The following is a 21,853-nucleotide window of genomic DNA, read 5'->3' on the forward strand; positions in this document are numbered from 1 at the left end:
TTTCTTTTAAAGAATCTCGGGAACGATAGCTGCGCGAAATCTTGCGAGATTAACCGGAACGTCCGTGCATCGACTTTAATTTTCAATTTCTTGCTTCGGCTGCTCCCAGGCTCCCCATCTAGAATTTCTACGGCTTGCTTCTACGTTAAACTGAGCCCTTTGATATTTTCGCAGTGCGTCCAGGAGTTTCTGCGAGATCTTGCGAGACTTAACCAGCACTTTGTTTCTCCGTCGACGTTTTCGTCGGATTTCCGCGGTTCGTTTCAACGCATTTTTCCACTGTAATATCCGCAGCTTGTTCCTGCAGCTCGCAGGATCCGCGTTCGGATACACGTATGGATAGATGCGAAGACAGCGGAGGTGTTCTGGAAGTATTTGATTATCGAGGACGGGCGAGGATATGCTCGCGCGTCGACCATGGTACGAGGAGAAGCCGCGGCGAATAGTCAGGGGACCAACAATCGGAAAACAGCGTTGTTGGTGGTCGACGCCGGCTGCCAGGTTTCGAGCCGGAGACGCGAAAGTGCCGTTCGAGGATTCCTATTTCCCACGATCCCACGGCTGCCATACGAACCCCGCAATACTCCGTCTTTCTCCGCACTGCGGTAATCATAATTACACCTGCGGGTGCCTTCTTATCGCTCCACGCCCGATCCCTCGGCCCTAGCGGCATCCTTCGAGGACCCTGCTTCCCCGCCGGCTTCCTGGACCACGTCCTCCATCGAAACCCCCGATTTTTTTATTCTCGGCGCGAACTGCAATTGCAACTTCCGACATCTGCGACGCGCCGCGTTCTCTCGGTTTCACCTGTTCAATCTTTATCTAACGCTTCCGGCGTGCCGGAAATCGATCGAACGAATGTGCTTTTATTTGCGACCGTTTCCAGAATTGGTTCGCGTTGCTTCTCTCATTTTGATTTCATTCTATTTGTTTGTCATTTCATCGGGAGAACTCTTTGTTGCACAAAATAAAGAAGCGGAAATTATTAAAAGAGTAATAACGTATTGATAAGAATAATAATAAAATGTTAAGATAGGTCGTGAACCGCAGCGATAGACTCTGAACGAAGCGAAAGAACTGTTAAAGAAGTCTAGCGTGTCGTAAAAAAGGTTTCGATTAATTCCACTGTAGTTCGTCGAATGCGGTACGATGCGTAACATCTGGACGCAGGGTTGGGCAACCCGGCGCGCTGCAGGTGCAGCCAGGTGATAGAAAAATGTAACGAGCCGATGTAAATGCGGCGCGGTCGTTTTCGAAAAGCGCGTTGGGTCAAGGCGGACCGTTCCGCCTAAAACGGCGGACGTGACTTCGTGCGTGTTATTGTCCGTTCACCGGTTGCTTCCAGCGAATCGTTTTCCACCAAGAAATCGCGTTCCATGGTGTAACAAACTTGCTGGATCCTTTATTTGCTTTCCGTTTCTTCGGGAATCGATTCACCAGCACTCGGAGTCCGCGAAGCAAAAAATCTCGAATCGCGAGATCGCGTTGAAAAATAAAAAACGATATCTCCGCGAAGGGCCGTTTCGGCGGAGTTTTGACAGCATCCGGAGATTTATCGGCATCGTTTCGGTCAGTTCGGTGGAAGGTTTTCCGCGAGGTTAGCGGAACAGTGCCGTAGCAAGGCGAGGAGATCCGGGGGGCAGTATTGGGTCCAGGTATACTGCGGTATACACGCGTGTTATATCCAGGAAAGACGGTGGTCCCCGTGGGAGAGATGGAGCACGAAGCACAGGAAGCCCGTTCAATTGGTGTCCAGGGTGCATTTGCGTCTAATTCAATGCATTATACCTCCCCGTCCGCCCACCACCACCGCCGCCGGCTAACCACCCTCTGCCCCCGGTAAACGCTTCCTCCGGCTTCTGTTACGTGCTCGATCGAATAATTCCTGATTCCACTCGATGAGGATTTCCTTGCCGGCCGCTCCGATAGCGTGTGGCCGCGTGCCTACGTCGAATCCAGATCCCTCGGCCACCGAGACGAACCGATTTCTTCCCCCGGAACAACCCCCGATACCACGATCCCCCGAGAAACCGTGCTCGAGATTCGCCCTCACGGGCGACTGAAAAATTTACACGAGGCGTGGCAAACTTCCCGATCTGAAATTCTCCTAATAAGGCTAACGATTCTTTGGAAGGATGCTGCGCTGTCGAAGCTGACTGCACTTTTGGTAGTTGGATGCACTTTTGGAAGGTAGTTGCACTTCCTCTTCTTCTACTTATCGTTTATTCAGCGTTTACGGGACAATACCCTTTTTGTTACCGAGATAAAGGAAATACAATGAGTTCGTAGTTGTTGGTTAAACATGAGAGAAGATAAAAGCGGATGTTGCAATACTACAGATAGGCTATTAATGAACTTTATATTGATTTGCTTACGGTACAATATGATAAAATTAATATAGATAACATAAAGCAAGAAGATCAAACAATATAGGATAGAATAAAATACGATAAAATAAACTCGAATAAAACACGATAGTTTCTGAGAATATCTGACAATGTACGAGTATAGTTATAGCAGTGAGCAGACATTAGTGTAGTAGTGTAACAAGAGATCATCCTTAGAAATCTGTGTTGTACGGTCTCGATTAATATAATGTGAATTTTAAATTAGAGTGACCATATGACAGATCGATATTCTAAAGCTTTTGGAAGCTGGATGTACCATTATGATTATTTATGCGAATGCCAAAAGAGCTGATGTTGAGATTGAGCCTTTGACTGGATTGAATATTGAAGAGATCGATGGGAATCGATAAATCGGATAGCTGGATGTCCGCGAGAGAAACGAGAGCGATTTCAGAACAAAAGTCCCGAATTCCAGAAAACGGGGACACGCGAACAAGAGAGGAAGAGAGGGAAGGAGAGAGAAAGAGAGAGTGAGAGAGAGAGAGAGTGAGGGAGAGAGGTCCCTCGTGAGAGAACGCGGAGATCCATAGGGCGGGTATGCGTGCTCGGCCCTTGGTGTCTCGCAGGGGCGGTTTATTGTGGTGCCACCCTTTGTACACGTTTCTATAACCCGTGACAAGATGATTGGGGTGTCTGGTTACGGTCTCGCAGGTGAATACGCGGCGTGGGTTAAACGTCGAAAAAACATTCCGGGCATATAATGTCGATTTCTTTTTTGCGGCAATTATCGTATTCGGCTGGCCCGCGGGATATCGGGTTCTCGCTATCTGATGCCGTCCGGCGACAATGGGATCCGGATCGGGGGAAATGGGATCGAACACCCTTTGTGCACTTAATTCGCCAATCTACCGGCACCAAGATTCTTCGTTAACCGATGAGAAATACTTCGGACCACGTCATCGTTTAACCCTGCGGTCGGTGATTCTGTCGGTGTCGGTGTATCATCGAGGAACCGTACCGCAGACATTTTCGTAACCCTTTTGCAAATGCCGGCAATTCAATTTTTTACTTTATCACGTTGATGGCCACGTCAATGCACAGAAAGGTCATGCATAATTTGAATAATTTATTTAGCGATGTACGAACGGAAAGGACAAGATATATTACAGCAATTATCATACTACTCTGCGAAGGATTAAATGAAATTTAGAGGACGTTTCTGATAGAAAGGTATCCTCTCGACTTTTTCTTCGTAATTCCTTTCCTCTGGCATCGCTATTGTACGCAACCATCCTTAATTCTTATCTGGCGGCCATTACTGTTACCATTATTACAAGACTGCAGATCTTTGTGCGAAATAAAAATTGTCTGACACAATCCTAAAAGAACAGATATTCCGTAAAAGTAAATTGTTCCTCTCTTGATCGTTTATGTAAGTTGAAAATAGCGTAACTATATTATCAAATTTTACTTACTTCTGCACAATTTTATATTTCAGCTATCAATTTTTGTTATAAATGCATAAAATGTACGGTCTAGTTATTATCATTATTTTTTTAATTTTTATTATACGCACGTACTCGTCTACTTTTGCTATTATTATATTTTCTGTAACAAACACTTCGTTCCGTTTGCATAACGAACAAATTAAAGTAAATTAAATGTCGTGGAGCAGCATACGCAGGATCTCCTGGATCGAGATCGAGATCGATCGGGGCACCGGTGCCCTCTTAGGAGCAACACGCGCCTTCCGTGTTCCCCGTCACCGGGCGACGTATCCCGTCGAGGGGCCCATACTTTGTTTTGTACCCCGTTCGCCCGCGACGATATCGGGTTACGGCACCACCTAATGGCATAAAGGAGACGCGGCACCGTGCCCCCGGTGTGGGCCCCATCGGTTCACCACGGACAGGATATCCATTCTATATTATATGAAATCTTGGGACCAGCTTCGCTTGTTTTTTCGTCCGGTCTTCTCGAATCATGCGACGTAACACGAACGAAGGGGAGAAGCGGGTGGGCAGAGGGTAGAATCGGTTCGACGAGAAAGGGGTGACCCCGGGGTGGGGCACGAAGAAAGGGCGGTGCTGATTTTGGTCTTCGGGGCCCCATTGTCGTTGCCGCGGGGACATCCGATACACCGGGACCCCTCTCAGCTCGGCTCGAAAACACCGCCGCGAAACGGACCGAAACCAATTCCGACGATCCACCCTTCCTGGAAACTTTAGAACATCCGCCGGAATCATCGATTGACGGAATCCGCCCCCGCGCTCGTCTCGGTCCCGGTTAATTAGTCGGATTACGCGGGGACATAGAGCACGATGTTTCTGATCCAGATTTTCCACCGAAAATTCATCCTTGGATCAACCCGTCCGCTTTGTCGTTGTTGAGATATGACATTAAGCTTTTTCACGAGGATCTTTTAAAGAAGAGAAAGAATGGAAACGGCGAACAATTTATTCCAATATTTTGTTTTGTACGTAAGTAAACCACATAATTGCAACCACTAAAAAAATATTCGCATCCTTGTTACCGTCGATATGTCGACATTGCTCCCCAAAGGGGTAAAGGAATTTAGCTAACAAAATTTATGATGATAAATTATAATATTTCCTGCGAAAAGTGTATCAGTAAAAATAAAAAATCATAAATCCCTCGGTAAAATCTTTTCAATATGTTAGATTGGGCCTGGATCCGTTATTCCAATAAATGAATGAAGAAATAAGTAAATAAAGAAATAAGTAAATAAAGAAATAAATATTAAATTATTATTATGCTGTGTATCGTGAATTGATATACAAGCGTGCATGAAATGGATATGACTATTTCCACGCAAACTACTCAATTTTCAGCAGCCAATTAGTTTTTAGCAGTTTGACAAAGGGTTTTTCTCAGCTGACAGGGAAGTTTTCTTCGATGGGAAAATCCAAGGTAACCTTGGCACGCAGCCGGTCGAAGTCGAAATTAACGCAAGACGAAGCACGACGGGGTTGATTCTCCACTCCCCGAGGATCCCGCGGGACCTCCTGTAATTCATCGCAAGAGGTTTCTCGTCCTCGAAACTACCCCCGCCGCCGGCCCGCCACCCTCGAGCGAAGTCGAAGCCGAGCAAGGTCGAGATGCTGCCGAATTACTTGTAAATGTTTAAACTTCTTTCGTGGCGACTCTACCGCGCCGCCCACCCCTCCTCACCTATCTCCGTCCCTTCGAATTTAATCCCAATGGTGATTCCGGCGAATTAATCCGTCTTAATGCGAACAGATTCCGTCGTGTCGACGTTTCCTCGTGAGCGGAACGGTTCTCCTCGGTAATCCGTCGATCTCTCGCTCGCATCCAGTTGTGGGAAAAAAATTTGGCGCCACAGGAATCGTCGAAATTCCCCTAATTCGACCAACGGTCGTTCCGTATTGATAAAAAAATTGAATAATTAGAAGACCGTGGTTCTGAGACCTTTCAACAATTTATCTACCGACAGTTTTCCAATAGTTCTGTAAAATTGAAAACCAACGGGTAAGAATTTCTTGAAAAATCATTCGGAAAGTACAATAGTCTCATTCACGATCCATTAAATTATTTACATCGACGTAATGCAACAGGTTCTTTTGAAATTATTGTTTTAAAGAGAAGAATTGCGGGATCAGAGAAATGATGTATGGAGAAGGAGAATTGTTCCGTACAGATAAAAAAAGGAGGAGACTGTGATTCTAAAGCATTTAAATGCTCCAGATTTGCAATTTTACCATTTGTTGAAAATCGAGAGCGAAATGAACGGGTTTTCGAGTTCCGGGGACGCTTTTATCAGCATGATGACCCTCGGAGACCGTGGCCGGCGTAGGAGGTCTTGTCAGGAGGTATCAGGATAATCCTCCGGGATGGGCCAGGAAACGCGGAGGATGCAGGAGCGGCGCGGAAGGGTGCAGGGACGGGTCCCGGTTCCCCAGGGCCCGCGTCGAGTAAGATTGGCTCCGGTGTTGGCCTCTCCTGGGACCGAGACTCAATTAAACTTTAAGATGATATGCGCCGGGTCTGGTCCCCCTGCCTCCCCCCTTCTGTGCCTCCGGTGACTATGCTCCACCCAGTCATCCTCTCGATTCTACCCGCGTCGATAACCGACGATCCGAGGCTCCTCGATCAAAGTAAATTAATTTGATTCGACCCGTGAACCAGTACTATTCTTTCTCCGCTGGCGGAGATCGATACGTTCTTGTAATTGCTCCGACGCGATTTTAATTGTCGCTGTTTTCGGGACCGAGAAACAGGTCGAGCTTCGCGAAAACGAGTTAATTGAATCGAGATAATGGTTGCGGAACGAACACATCGATCGTGCATTAAGGTATCCGCACGGTTGTTCGACGATTGGCTGGTTAAATCGGGCCCGATCAACGCCGCCCCCTCTTCGCCGCCCCCTCCTCCACCTCCTCGAAGATCGGGTAATTTTTAAATCCCGAAGGACCCGACGGGTTAATCGGGGTCTTACTCGAAACATTTCGAAGTGTCAATTACGCTGACGCGAAAGTCGTTCGTTCAAGCGGACTTTCGTAGAAATTCTACTGGACGCGGACAGATGGTTCGGGCTCGTTAAAATATTCACGGTGAAAACATTAATAACGTGGACAGGTCTGACGGCGGTGACGATGTCTTTTTCCGGCTTTCCCGAAGAAATGTCCTCGAGGAAACCGTGTTTCGCGCGTTATCCGTGTGCACAGTTTCTTTCCTCGAGCGAGCAAAAAGGGCGTAACGAGCGATTTAACGCCGCGACAGCGCCGCCGAGGAAAGAGAACGAAGAGAGAGAGAGAGAGAGAGAGAGAGAGAGAGAGAATGGGAGAAAAAGAGAGGCAGAAGGAACGAGAAAAAAAATGAAGCTGTTTTCTGCAAATGGAAAGAACGGAATGTCCATCGGTTAAAGAGCGGGGCCCCGGCCATTCCCACAGTCCGTGGACGACCTCACCGCGCGCGCAGCTTTTCTTTTATCTTTTGTCTTGTCACCCCGTTCTCCTTCCGTACGATTCGCTCTGCTCCCACGGAAAACGTGACTTAGGCTACTCGGAACTCGACACCGACTCGGTTTCCGCTCCACGATCAGCTACCATCGATTTCCAACGCCGCCGACCCGATCGATCTTCTTCCGCGCACGTTCTTCCACAGCCGTTTGCAATAATCATAATCTCTACCCTCGGATAACGAACGCTTTTGTCATTTGTACATCGCAGGGGCTGCTTCGGACCGGACTCTTGTCAATTCTTCTAGAATTGCTGGGACAACGTTTGCGGACTGCGAATTTTTATGCAGAATAGAGATTGTCTGGATCGATCGCAAGAGTAGTAACTGAATAGTAAATTCGTTCTTTTTTTAAGAGATAATAAGTAAATCCTTTTAATAAAATCCGCAGTCCAGTAATGAACCTTTAACAAACGCGTCGTGCTGGGTGTCTATCATGAGATGCAGTAAATTCTCCCTAATTGATGCTCTGCTTAGAAACGCAAATGGACAATTCGAGAAGCGCAGGTACGTTTAATCGAGCCTTGCGGCTCGTCTTTATAGTTGTTGAAAATCAGTAAGTATAAAAACGAGCTACAAGGCTCGAATAATCGTATCTCCTGTTCCCAAATTGTCCATTTTTCTTTCCAAGCTGAGCGGCACCTGATTAAAGCCTCCGCGATGCAAATGCAGAGAGGATTTCTGACATGAATGCATCGGGCATGTCGCTAATTAGGGAGAATTTACTGTATCGCCTATGTATTGCCAGTGAATGGACTAAACTGTATCTACCCAATTTTGGCACAAATGCGTAAAATCCGCAGTTTAGTAACAAGAGACGAGCGCGTACAGAGCGATCGGAGGGCCGAAGCATTGATGTCAGAAATCCTCTCTGCATTTGCATCGCGGGGGCAAGGATGTACGCGAAGGCGGGGGCTTTAATCCGTCGCCGTTAATCACGAATTATCTCCCATCGTCGGTCTTCAATGGGGTTTCGAATTTAAAGGAGAAACTCGAGCGATTCCGCATCGCGCGGCGACGTCGGCTGCTGCGGCGGCGACCGAGGGGAGAGATTCCGCGGTGCGCCGTTCCCGTGTCTTATTCATATTCATGAAGATTCGGCTTTATTTCCGAGGGGACCGAGGCTCGGAGGGGGACCGCGTGGGTGTTGGGGAAACACCGGCGAGGCGACACCGTTCCCCGTGTCACGCGACAGGAGGTCCCCGATTCCTCAGGCTCCACGGACTTTATCAGAGGGGAGCTGCTGCACCTCGTGTGCAACGCGCAGCAAGAAGCATCGATCCTGTCGTTGCTACAGGGTACAGTTAAAAATTTTGTTAATGTTACACGGACCCGCGTTTCGCTCCGACCAGACACCCTCGTTGATCAACCGCGAGGGAGGCTGAGCAGCCCATTTAAAATTCAATTCCCTCCGAGATACATCGGCTATGGAAATCTTTCGTCGAAACTTCGTCCCGGAGATTATTGCGGGGTCTACTTATCTGAGGATGCGGCTTGATAACAGGGACGACGGTTGTTGGTTGTTGGTCCCTGGGTGGAAGGTCCGGCTCCATATCCAATTGCTCGGCTCGGATCATCGGCCGACCGCAGATCTTTAACTTAATTTTTAGCGCAGGAATGGTCCTTTGCTTTAGTTTGTGGGATCTGGCGAATAAAATTGGTAAATAAGGATTGTTGCATTTTATTGCAGCAGATGCAATGCGTCTTCTAATCGCTTAAATTCTCAGTTGACAGCAAATCTTCAGCTTTCCATTAGGGATGCTCTTTCGTCGTTATCCAATAAAATTGACGAATTTTATGAACGTATAATTTTGCAAAGAATATGATTTAGCATTACTGAGGTAATCTTCTCCTTGGTTTTCCACCGCGGATCGTTCACTCGGAGTTTAGAGCACACTTATGGCGGTATCGGAGCAACTCTCTCGACTAGGACGCGAAGTGCCATTCTCCGGCAGTGATACGGATACTTTAATGGACCATGAACGTTTCAAGAGGAAGAACGGCACGAGAGTCGACGCTCCCTTGTCGGACAGCCCCCCAGGATCATCGCGGGACCCCTGCCGATCCCTGGTACCATGCTAACTGTCCTGTCATTGTCACGAGCCACACCGCGGGGACATTTGTTCGGGAACGTAGGACCCGCTTCCCTCGCGTTAGTCACGGCCGATTAGTCCAACTGGAACTTCGCCGGCGTTTTCGTGCTATCTGTTCGTTCCCGTTCACCGTTTACCCTGGGACTTTGAACTCGGAGGGTTCCAGATATCTCGTTAAATTTTATATCGAGGCTCGAACTGTCCCCGTCTATTAATTTCTAGTGCCGACTTCGTGGACTTTCTTCGATAGCTTCCTGGGAAACGATCACTATTTCTCTGCGATCCCTCTCTGCAACAGACTTTCGTCGAACTTCGGGAAACAGTTCACAACCCCTGCAGTCTAGATCAACTGCGTGCAAAACACGTGGTATCATTTCACGTAAAATGATCGACAACGTGAAAGGAGGACGTCGGAGATGAAGAAGCTCGCGTAGAATTCATAATTAGACACCTTATCAGCAGATATTCTGTTCAGAACCACAGTAATTGAGTTATCGGATTGGTTCGAACGTACAAAAACTATTGAAGGAACCTAGAACTTGTAGATGCATGATGGCCAATGAGAGAAAAAGAAGATAGAAGACTTTGTTGGAACTATGTGAAAACTACGTTGACGCGACGCATAGTCCGCGTCAGGTCGGAGAAAGATCACAGATCCATGTCTGCCAATCGAGAACAAATCGCTCGAAGTGGCTGCGACGGCTGGACACCGCAAAACAAAGACGGTAACCCAGCGGAAGCGTTATCGGTCGGCGTTATCAGCTTGATCCCGGGGACGCGTATGTAGGTGGAGGTCTGAGCCGCTGCGTCAAAGTAACAGGAAGGTTAAGGGCTTATCTGTGACCCGCGGGTTCGAGTGCGCGGGCAGGAATGCGAGATCTCCGAGGAATACACACCGGTTGAACGGGCATCCGGGTGGCGATGGTGGCACGAGCGGGTTCCGCACGGGTTCCACGAGCGGGTTCCACGCACGGGTGTGCTGCACACGTATCCTCGCCGGCCCGTATTTGTCCCTCGGTGTGCACGTGACATCTTAATCTCTCCCGGCCCCCCTATTCGTCGTCCCCCCTTTCTCCTCATGACGGTATACTCTCCTTCCCCTTACTCCGCCTATCTGTTTATCTGGTCCCCGCGCGCGTATCTTTCATCCCTTTGACTTGTTTTTTTCTTATTTATCGCCCGTTTTCCTTTATCCGCTTCTATCGCTGCGAGGCTCTCCCTTTTGTTCCCTTGTCTCCGTTGGTCCGATGCTTGTCTCGAGTCACGAGGCTTTCTTTCCTTTCTTTTCTCCACTCCGTCCCTCTCCCTCCTTCTTTATTTTTCGCTTCATCGTCGGATCCCGTTCTCTCTCTCTCTCTCTCTCTCTCTCTCTCTTTTCTTTCTCTGTCGCTTTCTTTCGGTTTCCCTCGGACTCTTATTCGCGCGATTGCGTTCCCTTCCTTTTGTCTCTCGCCTGCTCACCCTTTGATGCTCTCTTCGTCCCCGCTCTTTCCCTCTCTCTTTCTCTCTTTCTCTTTCTCTTTCTCTGTCTGTCCCGTTCTCTCTTTTTCTTTCTTGCTCGCTGATCCTCTCGACGAGCTGCTCGATTCCTCGTCTTTTTTTCCTAGTTTTCTCCCGCTCATTGCTTTCGCGCGTGTACCCTACCAACACGCTGATCAGGGTACAGAGAAGCCCTTAATCTTGGCACCGTTCCCTCGGGAGATTGTAATCTGAGATTTAGGCCCCAGCCGATGGGCGCCCAGGAGGCACCTCTGCGGACACCTAACGAACCAGCCGAGTTAGTTGTTCCTCGCATTCCTTGTTCGACACTCGATCGTGGAGTTACGCACACCTACGTACGCTACCAGGGCAAAACGCAGTTCTAAGTGCAACTGTTGATAAGCCGGGAAATCGTCAATGGAACGACGCTATTATCGTGGAACGACAATAGAGATGAACGACGACGTCATCTAGCGCGCGAGATTAAACTTATTGTTTTCGTACTTTCATTCTTTTTCCATCGGTTGCACCAGTCACGCTTGATTCCCTGCGTATTACTGTTACAACAGTAATGATTGTAAAATTATCGTCGAAAGTAGCAAAACTCCCATTATAATTTTATGTAAATAATGGATCGAAGGAATCTCCATTAATCTCAAAATATTCTTCTAAGTAATTCTAACGAATCGAAAGGAATGCAACATTATTCATAGGTTCTTTAGATATCTGTTGTGTTTAATTTTGTGTTCCATATTTCCTAACAAATGCACAAAATTCGACGATCACTATGGTCCATTATTCGAAACTTTGTTACTGAAAGCCACCAGTTATCGAAACTTCGAAACGAGACTAAATGCCTCAAGACAAGGAACTCGATGATGATCGATAAAGAATTATAGTTTCTAGAGCACAAGCGCTAGAAGACAGCTCAATTCTAAGTTCATCTTAGCTTCACTCTCTCAATTTATTAAATTCTCACCACGAGATACTAAACGTCTCAAGATAAGAGACGCAAAGAAGATGATGAATAGAGAAACCACGGTTGCATCGGTGCAGCGATTACGCTGCTGGCTGAGACGATTCGTTGGTTCCTTTGTCAAGGAGCGTTGCCTGGAAGATCGGGGGATGATCTACCGCGTTACCCCGGCCAGGGGTGGATTGCTGCGGGAATTCGTGGGCGCGCTATATGCTCCGAAGCAACAAGTAGCATCAGGCCGGCGTACCTGCGACATTTAAGTAGACATGGTCGTCTCGTTAACCTACGATCTGTCTGCAATCTCCTCGAACCCCGTTTCTACTCTACCGGCGGAGATCACGGAGAGATCGACAATTCCCTTCTGATATCTGTAGCGCACCCGCACCTTCGCCTCTTGGCACCGACGCGAGTTTCGATTCGGGAGACCGTCGATCTCCCACGAAATCTAAGCGCTGATTGCACAATTTTTCTATATACTTTCTCGAGCGATGTACAGGTGTCGCGAATAGCGTTTCGAAAAGTTATTAAAGGGTTGTTCTGGTCCAACGGAGTTAAATCGAAGCGGGCAGGTGAGCGGATCCGCCTCCGTCAGGTGCTTCTTACCTGCAGCTTCTTCGCTTAATTCTTTTTTTTTTTGTTGAGTACCCGTGCACTGAGACCGACGACCTCGAAGGGACAGGTGATCAGCGGTTTCGACATACCTCGATGACTCCGAGCCAGCCGTGACGAAGGGGCACGCGACTTAATCACGGACTGCGTAATTGGAGGCTAGGCTTCGGTGTTCCCCCACGAGTTTTTGGCGACTCCGCCTTGTTCGCCTAATCGTTCCTCTTCGATTGAATTTCAATGATCTTCCCTCTGTTCTCAACACACGCGTCTAGCTCCGAAGCAGTTTATTCGAAGATGCTACAGAAATAGGGTACTCGCATAGGATACTGCAGCTAGTTACTGTGCGGCGATCAATTGCTGCGCCTTTGCCTTGTTTTAAATAAGATATTAAATTTTTCTATTGTCTTTTTTCCATTTTCTGTCCATTTTTAAGTACAAAATTCTAATGCCTTATTCGATAAATATAATGATAATTATTAAAATCGATCAAAGACACGGCAATTGGTCATCCTACAGTATCGGCTCCGCTATCCTAGTAGATTAGAAGTCGACTGGACTCTGCGAACAAAGGGTCGAAAAAGATCGATCGCCGGACTGTTTGTAGCCCATCGATCGAAGGTCCAAATGGCTTCGCAGCTACCGTGTATCGGCCGCCGCAACGATCGCGTCTAATAAAAGCAAAAAGCAAATAATCGCGAGGCAATAGTGGTCGCCGTTTGTTCTTCCCGAAACAGCGGAGTAGAATGCAGACGAGAGAGAGTGAACGGTTCGGTGGCCCTTAATGGCGGTTTCGTTGAATCCTCCGGAGGATTCGGTCGGCCCTCTTTGATACCTTGGCCCCCAACGAATTAAGGTTCACCTGCCTGACCTCCTCGCGGTCGGAACCCGTACCGCGGGACCGGCAAAAACCTGGTGCGGGGTGCTGGTCCTCGGGGGCGACCGCGTAAAAAATAAATGAGCCTCGATATCGAGGGTGGATTCGGGGATCATCGACGCGGAACGGTCCGACTGCAAAACTCGGATTCGATTTGGCTCGATAAAAATAATTGTCTCCTCCTATTCCGCGCAGAGAGCGATTCGAAGACGGTCTCTACGCGGAACAACTGCTTCTTTTTACCCGAAGGCTGGCTCGATCGGATTTTTAATATTAGCAAGTTTAAAAGAACCCTCCGGCTACTGACGAACTAACCTCGCCGGCGCAGTTTCTAAATATTTTAACAACGGCCAGTTCCCGAAAAGTTTCCTGTTAATAAAAACTTCGGACGGAGAAGCTCCCTCGACGGCGCATCAACCGTGTCCCGTGGGATCGCGTTCTCCACCTAGTTCCTGGCACGAAATAAGGGACGCTGTGCCGCGCGAATTATCCTAATAAACTAGACCGCGACTCTGTGATCCACAATTTTCAAATAACAACCCAGCGCGGTGGGAATTCCCCGCTTTTATCCTAAACCTTGATCTTAAGCTTCAACAAAACTTGTCTGCTGGTACGTCGACAATAGTGTATTAACGCTACTAGATACGAGATCTTCGCTAAACAGTTTTATCGAACGGTCACTGAAATATTTTATCTTTTTATTTTCGATATTTCAATGGGTCGAACTCTTTGTGTTACGAAGAATACTGGAATAGAAAGTAATAAGTAGACCGCGGATTCATGTACAAAATAAAAGTCTTCGTTAATTGCAAGATGCGAAAACTACGTCATCGAGCAAAAGATAATGCGACAGTATTTTTGAATTCTTTACATGTGTTTTTGCCGTTTTGTATTTGATCTACTCATTTCTATCATAAATTTCTCAGTGTAATAATAATAATAATAATCGAACAGATAATTAATAGCAAGATGACGAATGGTAGCAAATGGAACTGTCTACGATGGAGAAAGACAGAATACAGAAATACAATGCCTAAAGCTACAAAATCATTGCTATTATTTTAATTCATTTTATTAGCTTCAAAAAATTCGAATTTAATATTTTTATACAAAAGATTTCCCCACCAAAAAAATAGGTAGGCACGCCTACCATCAATTCTGAAACGATTACAATTATTATGTCCCAAACAGCAAGCAAGTAAATATTTAATTCGAGGAGGGCTTGCTGTTTTCCTTGGGCAAAGTTTGCTCGAGTTTCCAGGCAGCGAACGTGTTAAGAAAGAACGCAGGGAGTCGAATTAATTGAAAGGGGCGGGCAGTTTGTTGAAAAGGGGGTTGGACAGGGCCGGTCCCATAATTTTCCCGCGAGAAAAGACGCTCGCAGGGTGGTCGTGTGTCCCTTTGTTGCCGCACAGCTACCGGAATTCCGTGTTTGCTGGATAGAAAACTAATTTGCTCGCTGACAAAATCGTTTCGTCCAGCGAGCCCGCTTCGACACGCCATCCAGGAGGTTTCGAAACCTGCCAGTCATTTTCCACTCCGCCAAGAAAACACGGGTCCCCGTGTTTTCCCAACCCGGATCGGCGATCTTAATCCTGATTCCCCGACCGTGTCTAACGACGATCTCCCGGCTTCCGAAATTCCGGGAACGCACCTTTAATATCGTGCGCGCTCGTGACAACGCCCGGTAGGAGTAATTAACGAACGTCATTAGGACGGTCGCATTAGGAGAGAATGCGGCCGTTCGAAGATATCGGCACGAAATTTGTCCGCTCGGCCATTAACGACGCCTGATAATTAATGACGTCACCGAAGCGATTTTTATCGGGGACGGAAATTATGGAGACCGGGGTCCTGGGGTCCATTCAGACCCAGAGCATAAATATCATTTTTCTATCTAGTTTCCGGGGGAGCAACGAGAAATTGTCATACGTTTCGTTGTTCGTAGAAAAACCAACTGCAAGCAGTAGTTTCAAAAATCTATTGGACAAAATTAACAAATGATCCTAAGCGTAGTCGAAAAGGTTTGTCGTTCTAGTGTCGACCGTCTGCAGACGAAGCCATTTTCACTCTGAATCCAAAATAGTTTCTCCGATTTACGGTATTTATATCTTGTACGACCTGGTGCACTTTATACAAATGAAATTGCGTCTTGTGACACATGCAACAGTTTCTTAAATATCGAGCAAATTGGATCATGTACCAATTATTTTCGAACGTGATGCAACAATGTTTATTTATTCGTTTTGTTTCACTTGAACGGGACAATCCATTGGTACAAAGAGGAATACAAACATCGCATTTGAGTGCAAAGGGTTAATGTCTTCCCATTTCGAAAAGTCTAAAGCGAGCAACGATACACAAAGTGCAATTATGTGACGACTCGTTCGCAGCCCTTAGCTAACGTTTTCGCGTGCTCGGCCGTTAATCAGTGGTCGTAATGCCGTGGACTAATGGCTCCGCGACTTAAGAAAGGGTGCCGCCAACTTCGAAGATGGCTGCCGAGATAAACCTTGCCGAGGGTGCAACGTCTGCCGAGGGTAGCCGCTTCCGGCCTGGACGTGGCTTCCTGACCGTGGCTGAACTTACCCTCGGACCGAACCGGAAGTGTCGGTTACCTCTTCCTAGACGGAGATCCATTCAGGTCGAAATTTATCGCGGGGTCTGGACGCATCTCGACGATCAGCGTCTCTGTCCCGAATCGTTTACAGCAACATCTCGCAGTTTAGTTATATTTTAATAGGACGATTCGCCGAGCTCTTCGGTCATATGGAAAATTAACGTCGAATCTCGAAGCGGGACCGCAGAGGGTTGAATTAATTGGCTGGTCGGGGGTTCACGGGGGGGTTGTTACGGGAACAGAGGTGCGTAGGGGCGACCTGGTCGCGCCGGAAGTCGCTCGAGAGGGCAACAGCCACCGTTCCGCGGGTTTCTCGCGGCTGCGGAGGCAGTTTCGAGGAGTTTATGTTCCTTGACCGGAAGTCGCTGTTGTCGTAGGAAGACTGCTCGCCGGTTACTGCTCGAATTTGCATTTCTGAGCGCCGCGGCCAGCCTCGGGAACAGCAGCGAGCCGCTGTCCGCGCGCAATTTAGCATCGAAGGAAGCTCTGCATCAACGCCGAAGAACGACAGTTTCTATCGCCCCGAAACTCGGGGAGCGAAGATAAGATACTAATTTACAGAGCCTAATTCTTGTCGGTAGGTCCGCGCTTCCGTTGGCTAGGAAAACACGACTTTTTCGAAGTTACTCACTGGACTTCACTGGAACTTATCTGGGCAAACAGATAGCGCGAGCTACTGGCCCCCTTCCCTTATCTCGCTCGTTCTGTTCAACGAACGCGGTCCCCGATTGTTTGGGCATGATTCGGCTCTCGATTTACGACACCCGCTCAAAGTACACCGAGCTTGTAGACTGCGCGACGCCGGGGAAAACCGGACGATCGTTTCGAACCGGTACGAGCAAGTGACAAGAGTTGCTGCGTTTATCCTGGGTCAATAAAAGATCGATGAATGAGCCCGACTTGACTTTGATCACATCGATTGACCGCGTCGATTGGGCCACGAGGAATTCTTCCGTATAAGAGAAACTTTCGTGGCGTTCTAAGCAATCCGACGATCGCGATTACGTGGATTGTTTGCGCGATCCACGAGGCGCGAGAAGGTACTCGTGCGCGATCCGCTCGGATTTCACCGAACGCTCGTGAAAGCGTCGCGGATCGGCAACAAGGGGATCGGTTCCTTCGCGAATCTGGCCGGGATGCTCGCGTGAGAGCGTCTCAATCTAATAAATTCACGAAGGAACGCCGGGCGTCCGCGTTCTCACAGGCCACGCGGCGAACAATCGCAGCCAATTCCTCCCGCTTCCGTGTGATCTCCCGACCGCAAATCGGTACATTAGCACACCTCTGTCGTCCCGCATCGGCCGCAGAACTGTTTTTCCCCGTTCACCGGTTCCTCCGTCGATTTTCATTTTTCCATAGGCAATCGATATCCCGATACCATTAGCGGCGCGGCAAGAAACTACGGTGCAAACCGTGAATTCTGATGTGCTCGGTGATCTCTCGTCATTGTAACTTGAATGTGCTAGCATCGTCTGTAAAGGTTGTAGGAATCTTCTTTGGAACCTTCTTTAACCAAATTCTTCGACATCAATCACGATCATTGAGTTTAAGCGGTAGAGATGATTTAATCAGGCGATTCGATCAATTTCTCAGTTTCTTTCTGTTTAAAGAGCTCGCGTCTCTCTGCATAATTTGATAATAAATTGACAATTTAGAGCTAGTTTCTGTAGATATCTGACTTTCTTCGTATATTGTTTAAATAGAACACTTTTACAAGATACATAATTTAACCCTTTGCACTCGAGTGGTGACACAGAGGCACCATTAAAATTGTTACATCGCGTTTCAAGATAATTGTTATATTATAAAAGTGTAGATATAGAAAATTCACATGACTAAATTTCATACATATAAAATGCACTTTATCATATAAAATGGAAATACCATAAGTCAGAAAAATTAATTTAGATTTACAGTTAAAATGGGTTCGAGTGGAAAGGGTTAATAAAGAGTATCAAAGTAGTAAAGAGTATCAAAAAAAAAATTTTCGTGCGCAATCTGAGCGCGAATTAGGGAGAAATTACTGTATCCTTCTAAACCAGTTAGCCGTTCTTGACGAGTATACTCGTCATGATGAAACACCAACAACATTTCGCGTCATCGTGAGACAAAGGCGCGCACAAAGATGCACAAGTTGACAATGGATTTGGAAGCTGTTGGGCGATTTCGGTGGTTTCCAGGAGCAGATGGAGAGCTCCGATACGCGCTCGGAGGCATGAATGAAATCGCGCGTGCCGCTTCCACGAGCTGCGTGTTCCCCTGTCGGTTGTTTGGCGGGGATAGGGGAACGTGCGGACTTGGCCTAAGCGTGGGTGGCTGAAGAGCCGGCGATCCGACGCGATTCACCTCCGGGGCGGACGGAAGCGTCGCGTGCGCGTGTGAACGGGCCAAAAGGGAAAACGCGTGTGCACCGTCGTGGCGGCGTAGGCGGAGTCGATCGTGACGAGACACCGAACCTCGGCACATGCGCCTTATCAACGGTGCCACCCACAACGTGCGTCGCGACGACCGTCGTCGTTCCCAATTCGCCGGCACTTCCCTCAAAAATTCTTCCTCTCGGACTCTCCCGTCTTCCGCGATGCCCGAAACATGATCTTTCGAACGCGCCGGACGATCTATAAAACGCAATTGATTCGATCGATAGCTCGGCTGGATCTTGACGCCGAGATTGTCCCGAGTTTCGCGAAGGCTCCGAGCCGTTCCAAGAGGAAATCAATCGTCGAAGAGCGATTTCGGTTGCTCGGGAACCCGCAAATCCCGCGAAACCCTACGGGCCATTTACCAGCAAGTTTCGCATAGTTTCGCGGAAGTTTCGGCCGCAGTCAGATTTCGCGGCGTGACTTTAAACCGCCGGCTTCCAACGATGTTCCCGCCGAAGACGGCCCGTTGCGATCTCCTCGAGAAATCCGAATTGGCCGAATTCTGCTGGCTACCTTAATTGGCCGACATAAATCTGTTACCTATTATATCTACCGCAAACCTATTAAGCTCGCTACATCTTTTCGTATTCTTTTTATTACCTTGTATATCGATATACCTTACCTATATACCTATGTATACCTATGTATCACATATATCGATTTTAACTTGTTTCGAAATTTTTCCTTTTCTTCTCCTTTTTTTCCCTTTTTTCTCTTTGATTGTACTTATGCGATTGCTTTATAAAATATATTTGTTATTACTTCTCCTAAAAAACAAGGAGTTTTTCTACCCGTATACATGAATAAATTATTATTATCGTATAATTCGCGCAGAGAACATCGATGCGGTTCCGTTCGGAAAGCGCAACAGTCATGGAAGCTGCTCGCAGCGGATTTTCTTCTTTGTTTCGGAGGCCCGATACCTAAATAGTGCGATTAGGTGCTCGGAATTGCGGTCATTTACGGTCGTTTGACCCTCCAATAATTCTCGGCCGCTTAGAGCGACGAAGGGTCCGAGGAATCGTCGGACGTGCGTGCCCAAAGCGGTCGCCGAGCTCTAATGGCAGCGGCGCGGCGCGGCTATGGTTTTTGCTATGCTGCGATTTCGCGTCGATTTCGCATCGTTGCGAACGATTCTTGTCTAGCCGGGCACGATTCGGTCCAGTTGTGCGCGATCGATAAAATCGATCGGGCAGAAAGCGTCCACGTTCGAGGCTCAATAACGATCCGACACCGTGGACGCAGTTAGGGTAATTAAAATGACCGAGGGAAATCTGCGAGCCGCGAGAGAGTGTGACCATTGTGCATCTAACCTTCTGGCTCCGTCGAACGGTTTGCAAAAACTCTTGTTTCATTTCATTCGATCGATTTATCTGTGCGGTTGAACACCCATTTTTACAACAATAAAAACGTCTCATCTAATAACCTAATCCTCTTTTCTTTCATTTTCCTAATACTAGTATGCCTAGTTTTTTTTAACGATCTTATACTGCATTATTCTCTTCTATTTTCTCCGCTTTCACATTATTTAAATATCTTGATCACTTGTATTGCATTTTTTGTATACATTTTCTATTATTATATCACCCTATAAATTAGGGAAAATTCACTGTATTGTCATACTATTATAGCAAAGGGTCTTTCTTCCATTGATTAAATATATATTATTACATCTTACCGGTATTGTTGTTTATAAATCTTTTATCTCTATATCTACTGTTTTTCTGTAAATCTTGTTGTTCTGAAAATAAGTGAAGTTTTAGTGAAATTGGTAGGTGGCGAAGCATTACTAATCTGGTATTTTTCCGAGCAACGTCGATGACTCAAGCTACCCTCGGCAGGGTCCACGGGAAAACCATGAGTAATCTGGGCTGATAAACTCGCGTCGGACAAACGTAACACGATTTTTTGCTAATGAAACAAACGAGGGGTACGAAACGTGCACAAGCACCGTTTACGAATGTTTCGTTCGACGACTGTTGGAGCAACCCCGTGGCAAAAAAGCCGTGGAAACGGGAAGCAGCCGATGATTAGCAAAGTAGAGGAGGTGCGTGTGAATGGCACGGAACGGAACGGAACGGGATCAAGACCACCTAAAGTCACGATGGCAACGAGATAAATAATCGCGATGGGTGGGCGCTGCTCGCGCCTTTCCGAAACGGGCACGGGTTACATGCACACCTCATGGGTCCCCGTAGGGAGTCACGGCGCTCCTCTGTAGCCCCCATAAGGTGGTACAGAGCTCCAGCCGTGTGTGAGAATCCATTCCAGTCGATTTCACAGGGGTTGCAGGGGGCCCGGCGCGCAGGATTTCGCTTTCTTCCCGCGGCCCTGTTTTTCCCTCCTTCTTCTTCCTTTACTCCCGTCCTCTCCCTTTCTCCCTTTCTCTTTGGTTTCGCCGTGTTTTTTCGAAACTCCGCGTGCACCGGCTTAACAGCGAACCTTGGAGCCGATCGGGATCCCCGATAGGAACCCCGCTGGCGAACCTTCAAATAGGTTTCACGTAAACTATGCGACCACGTCGATTTTCCTGCAAGGCCGCCGCCCCGTCGCCTCGTTAACGTCGTTCGGACATTATCTCGAGACAGACCTTGCTTAGGGCACTTTCTTTCATTACCCTAAACGAGTGCTCGCCAATCGAGGCTGTACAATTATTCCGGGCGCTATGGAGAACCCGAAGGACACGTCAGTTTAAGGGGAGAGTCCGGTCTAGAACTTCAAAAAAAAGATCGGTCTTTTTCTTCGTTTTTCACGTTCTACGATGCTTCAAAAATGCGTAGTCGAAAGGAAATTGTAGAATTCTACAAATTATCGGAGTTGCAGACCTTTAAATGGCAGGTTCTTTCAACGCAGAAAACTTGAACCGCGTTCTTCTCGAAATACTATCTTTCGAACCGGCGGAACAAATACCTTGAAAACTAATTGATCTCAGTTTCATTAACTCTTCGATCAACTGAATACACATCCCAAGTTTCTCCAAGTTTACTAGTTTTTAAAGAACGCCGAATTGTGGCAAACTGACAAAGAAAGCGATGCTTGACTTCAAAATGAAAAACCGATCGAAAGAAAAAAGATCTTCTGTACTTCCATAAGTTCGCCTCGGAAATATCATGCCGTTTAAAAAGGTATTCAATTTCTTGCTTATCGATTTGTAGTCGGTAGTTTCCAAATGCAACGAAAGAAATATGAAAAGTGCAATGATTTCTTGCAACTGTAACAACACTCTCATAATAGCAATCGTCACAGTCCCTAACCAACGTAGTCGCTAAACATAGTCAAAGAAACGTAGTCAAGAAAAAACGTAGTCAAAGAAAATCCAAGCAAAAATTTGTTTCCTTTCAAGATACAAATAATTACCTAGCAACCGCACCGTGCCGAACCATCGCGGCCACGAAAACGCAAACAGAGAACTGTAAAAATTGGAGTAAATCCGTGA

The 21,853-nt window shown here is 47.3% G+C and overlaps 1 protein-coding gene across 1 annotated transcript in view; it reads left to right on the forward strand.

Annotated features, from left to right (window-relative positions):
- Window positions 1–21,853, forward strand: part of L (zinc finger protein Lobe) — a 98,565-nt gene that overhangs the window by 57,421 nt on the left and 19,291 nt on the right. The gene's annotated exons all lie outside the window — the stretch shown is intronic.

This window comes from Megalopta genalis, chromosome 11, assembly GCF_051020955.1.
Source record: "Megalopta genalis isolate 19385.01 chromosome 11, iyMegGena1_principal, whole genome shotgun sequence".
NCBI lineage: Eukaryota > Metazoa > Arthropoda > Insecta > Hymenoptera > Halictidae > Megalopta > Megalopta genalis.